Source organism: Monodon monoceros, unplaced genomic scaffold (assembly GCF_005190385.1).
Source record: "Monodon monoceros isolate NGI ecotype Baffin Bay Population unplaced genomic scaffold, NGI_Narwhal_1 Super_Scaffold_2, whole genome shotgun sequence".
Lineage (NCBI taxonomy): Eukaryota > Metazoa > Chordata > Mammalia > Artiodactyla > Monodontidae > Monodon > Monodon monoceros.
This window is the reverse complement of record NW_021703776.1, coordinates 54832317-54838316: the sequence shown is the minus strand read 5'-3', so window position 1 is coordinate 54838316 and position 6000 is coordinate 54832317.

Here is a 6000-nt window from a genome sequence, read left to right as displayed (position 1 = left end):
GATTTTATTAATGAGGAAACTGGTAAGCGTCTGACAACTAGATTAAGGGAGAAGCTGAAAAACATATTGGAGACCAGGAATGTTGAAATGAATGTACAAATGGAGACAAAACTGTCCCCTTTCACTGTGGGAGAAGGTAGTCAATTAAACCTCTACCAGACAGGACAGAATTTGCTTGCCTATAGACAATAATTATTTTGCATTAGAGTTACAAAATGGCTCCCATATAATTGGAATCCGATAACCCCCAGAGGGGCATCCTCTAGAGTATAGACAATGCCCAGTTTCCAACCAATCATAAATTTTATCCTACACATTAAACAAAACTGAAATTAAAGCTAACACAAAAATACATACCAGGTTGGAATAGGATGAGAAGAATTCTGTTTTCACAGAGAACTTGAAAAACAAACTACTGCAAATTTAAAGGGTTACCAGCACTGTGCTTCATGTTTTATTTACCTCAAGAATCCAACTGGGAAGTTGATTTACAAGGCCAACCCGTGAATTTTATTTGTCTTCCAATCCCTGTAGTATTCCCATATGTGTGATGATCTTTAATGATATTATTATGGTTAATACTTTAGGGTAGAAACATTTTTTCAGCTGTGTGAGTTTCTCCCTTTATCATTTTGGATGTTTTCATCTATTTACACAGTTTATTCCTTTCATTATTTAAATTAAAGGCTGAAATAGGATGTATTGTGACACTAATGGGATTGCGTGAGTTGTCACATCTGGAGAATTGTAGATTCTTGAGGACCTTCTATAGCACCAAGCTACTGGCAGAAAAAAATGAAATTTAAAGCTTTAAAATTGACTGTAGTGCTCATTTAGGGGCCTTGGGAGAACCTATAAATTAAAAGCCAACCAAAATTCACTGACGTGAACACGTACTACGGCCCTTATTCTATGGTTCAAATTCATAAAGTAAGACCCTCTGTCGGTCAGAGTCCCTTCTGACCCTCCTCTCAGTTTATGTAGCAAAAGAATTGTTAGTAACAGCCCAAGCCACTCCTCAGAAAATTCAAGTCAGAGGAGAACCCAGCTCCCTAAATTACCCGAAGAGCATTTATGCTCAGAGGATGAATAAATAGTTTATCTTTTTACTCATATTGTGACTCTGGGCCCCCATCCTACCCACCAGGAAAATGACTTTTTGCCTTCTCTGGGGACGTCCCTCCTCAGATCACTCTAAGGCACTTTAGGGATGTTTATTCAATAGAAAATGTCAGTCTAGATATTATCACCTGAGGAAGAAAAAAAATGAAAAATTGGCTCAGTCAGGAATTAGATTCTTTTCAGCTAGTGATATTTACTGCCACTAGGTGTTGCTATTGAAATCTGAGTTATTCACCGGACGCTGGTCCAATTCAGTCATTTTCCTGTTGTTTTAGCAGATTTTTCTTTTTTTAAGAAATGGGTTGAAGAACATACACAAAACTTAAATGTAAAATACTGTTGCAAAACATCATGATATAATAAGGTAATAATTTACAAGAGAAACTTGTAGGTGTGAGTACATGTATTGCCTGCTTCTGCCACCTACCTGCTCTAAATCTGGGACCCTTACCAATTTATATTACAGGTTTTAGTGAAGCAGGAGGGGAAGAATGGGGAGCACACATCTTGGAATACAAGAGCTTCGAGAAACTGTGTTATTTGTTTTGGGATTAGTTTGGACTCTTGCATCATTACTTTTTTTTTTCTGTTCTGCTGAATCATTCCTGTTAACAAATGAACCTGCTTCAGTAGCTCGTATTTTTTAAAAAAATCCTCCTTAGACCCCACATCACCTCTAGTTTCTGCCTGATTTCTCTATTTCCATTCACAGAAAAATTCAAGAGTTGACTATACTCACTGTCTCTACTTCTCCTCCTCCCATTTTATTTCCAATCGGTCTTTTATTCCCACCCTGCCCCCCAACAAACACTTTTTTCTCCATGTTGCCAAATCCAGTGTCCAATTGAGTCACAGTCTTCATCCACCTTGACTGTCATTGCCACAGTTGATTTGACCTACTTCTGATGAAACCGTCTCATCTCTTGTTGCACTTTTCTGATTTACCTTCGACCCCCCACCCCCACCCCGGCTTCTCCTTCTTAGTCTTGGCTGAATCCTCCTTGCCTCCATGGTCTCTCAGTGGACCATGCCCACTCCCTCGATGATCTCATTCAGCCCTGTGGCTTTGGATACCATCTCTACACTATGACTCCCAAATTAATGTCTCCTCCCTGACCTCTCCCCTCAACTCCAGCCTCTCTGTCCAGCTCCTGTTTGACACCACTACTTGGTCATCTGACAGGTGTCTCAAGCTTAACATACCAACAACCTAACTCTTAATTTCCCCTCAAAACCTGTTCCTCAAGTCTTACCCATTTCAGTCCATAGTGTCTCTGTTGGCCAGTTGCTCAAGCCAAATACTGTAGAATTATCATAGACTCTTTTCTCCCAGATTTCATCATCAAATCCCATCCAAAAGCAACTCCTTTTGGCTCCATCTTCAAAATGTATATTGAACAGATCCTTTCTCACCATCTTCACTATCACACCTCCACAATACATATCACCACCATCTCACTGCTTATACTGGCCCCCCTACTCTGACCTTGCCCACCACTTACAACCCATTCTTCACATGGCAAACAGAGGGAACTTTTAACAAAATTAATCAGATCAGTTGTTCTCCTGATCAAAACACTCCAATGACATCTATTTCACTGAAAATGACATCCAAATATCTTACCACTCCAGACCCTACCTGGCCTGGCTCCTGGTTATCTCTCCTACTTTATCTTCTATGACTCTTTAATCCACTCAGCCTACTCCAGTCACAGTGGTTTCCTAACAGTTCTGTGAACCACCATGGAGCCTTTCACAGGTCACTCCTTCTGCTTAGAATTCTCTGCCTCTTTCATGGCCTGGCTCATGTATGGCCTAATTAGGGAGGCCTCCTCTGATCATGCTATTTCCCTCCCCCCCCCACACACACCTTATTTCTCTTTATAGCATCCATCACTGCCTGAGATTGGGTTATATGTTGACAAATTTGTTTATTGTTTGTTTTCTTCTGCTACAAATATAAATTTCATGAGGACAGGCCTTTGGTGAGTGCTCTAGACCAATAGCTGAGATGTAAAGGACAGTCAATAGGTATTTATTTACTGCAGGTATGAACACTTAAGGTCCTGTCAGGATATACTGATTCTGCTTTTGGTTTTCTGGGCCATTAACCAGGGCGTTACTTGAGAGTGACCTATGCTGTGCCTGGGCCTCTAAAGCCAGCCCATCATTCCAAGTACTCCCCATGTACTCTCTCAGCACCGCACACAAATACTTCCAGTATTTACATCCTCTCACAGACTGACAGTTCCAACAGCCAACCAGCGGCCATGGTTATGACAGCATCTTACAAGAACATTCTCAAGAAATCAATGACATTCATTGCGTTTAACTACTTAGTCCTTGTTAATAGTCAATTGAAAGCAATTCAGAATGATTTCCTTATAAATTCACAACAGTTTTTATATGATTTCCAAACTCACTAGTAATATCCCTAAACTATCACCCCAAACGTTTTCAAAATTTTCTTCCAGGAGCAAAAGTGATCCCTACAAATGGGCTATCCACCCATCTGATGTCCTCCTTCTTTTTTTTTTTTGGCTGACCCGTACGGCATGCAGAATCTTAGTTCCCCAACCAGGGATACAACCCCTGCCCCCTGCAGTGGAAGCGTGCAGTCCTAACCACTGGACCACTAGGGAATTCACTGATGCCCTCTTCCATTCATTGTCAGATCATCTGTGGTGACTTGGTCACTCCTTCTGCTTAGAATTCTCTTCTCCCTTCATGGCCTGGCTCATATATAGCCTCATTAGGGAGGCCTTGCCCGTAATGCTATTTAAGATGACATTTTCCCCAACCCCTGCTTTATTTCTCTTTATAGCACCCATCACCCATCTGACACGATCTCTGGCCACCCAAGGAAGAGGCTTTGATGACCTGGAATCACTGATATATTCACCATCACTGGTTTGCCATTGTACCTCGGGGTCCTAGATCACACCAAAAAGGAAATCTCTGTCCCTTGGCTCACTATGGGTTTCCAGGCCAACACTATAGCCCTCTCATGACATAGCTCTTGGAGTGTAAACACACATAAAGAAAGTGATTTTCCCCAAGACAACCCCTCAGGGCCAAGGTGGCCAGGTCACAGAAGGTTACAGACTGCAGCCCCAGATGTCCTGAGGAGTCACCCCTCCACCCTGACCTATACATCTTGGGGTTGGCAGTAAGGGGAATCCCTTTCTTTCTTCTGAGCCTCAAGACTTAGCCCATTTCCTGTCAAATGATGTGACATTCCTTGGGGGAGGGAGATAGAACCATTAGTTGTCTTTAGGCATTATTAAATAAGCTAAACATCAAAGTGACAAAAAGTGCAATCAACTACCACCAACCTGCAAATTTGTAACTGTAAAGTAAGGTAAGATTAACTCATAGAAGGCAAGCAACAAAAATTAACTACTGTCCCTAACTTCTTTTTTTGGAAAACAAGTCAAAATGTAGGTGGTTTTTTACCTTTTAGATTATGTGCTAATTATCCCCATTGTTAACAGGATAGGGAAAAGTTCTCTTGGGTAAAATTTCCTGCCCGGGGTGAGATGGCATGAGGCTGCGGGGGTAGGGGAGGTCTCCCCAGGAGAAGCGTGACTCTACACATTGACTAAAAGGTTAAGGAAAAACCCAATGTCATAAAATGACTTTGTGAAGGGCTTGGTGCGATTAAATGTGAATATTGCACTCTTTGTTCCTGCCTAAGGAGCCTGTTGTTCTAAGCCCTTTCTAGCCATGTGTTTTGAAACCTTTGCTCTGCTCCTTTCAGTTAAGCACAGCAACATTTTTAGAAGACAGAACAACAATTTAAAAGGAGGACTGGTGTTAACAGATTTTATGGTGGCTTATTTATGGAGAAAGCCCTGAAAATTGCCTGAGGTTATTGTCCTTTAGAATGCTGCCAGGATGAATGATTGGTATTTAATTATTTACAGAGCTCTTTGCCACCACGTTCATTTGTTTTTCTCCACAGCACCCTAATATTGATAGCTTCAGATGGGATAATATATAGGAAAGAGTTTAAAGTACAGAAAGTCAGAGGATATTATTCTATCATTATGACTATTATTATACGTCTGTTCTTCTCTATAACACTGTTACAGCTATTCATTTTCCAGAGAGCAGTGGTTGGAAAGCAATGGAATAGCTGAGACTTGCTCCATTTCAGAGAAAAAGCTAAGAAATAGAGAACACAGGCATCTTCCTGAAACTGCTCTCTGACAATGTTGTATATGACATAAGACTGAAGAATCTCCTAGGATCCCCACTTCCATTGAGCATGTACATATGCCTATGTGTACACAAGTGCACCTTTATCAGCTCACAGTCCTGGGAAGAAAGGAGAAAGAGGGTCTGGAAGGTTTTTCCATCGCAGGAATCTCTTTGCTAATGTTTGCTGAGTTCCTGCTTGTGGCCATTTTCTCATTAGTTTCATCATTAATTTCACCATTAATTTCTTTGTTAGCCACTAATGAGCTCATTTGCCACACAGACTGGTCCTTCATAGAAATCATCTCTTTCTCTGGTGTCACCCCTTCCACTGACCCATGCAGCCACTAATTGATGTAATTGGTGGCTGACAACTTGTTCTCTGTTATGACACTCTGGCCGTTCCCTTGGTGCCCAAGCCTTAGGGCCTGTGACTTCCTTCCACACCACACAACAGCATATCCCCTGCTTTTAAACTATCAGAGGATTTAAACTATCAGAGTGCTCTGGGCTGCACTGTTAATATTTCACACCCTCTGCTCAGTGTGACTCATCCTATAAGAACAGGCAGCCTGAGCTTTCTCATGCCTTTCATTTTACTTTGAGCACATTCAAGGCCACCAGTGGATACTTGTATGTCACTCATCAAGGCCTGTATAGGCACCCCCTTGTTTGCAA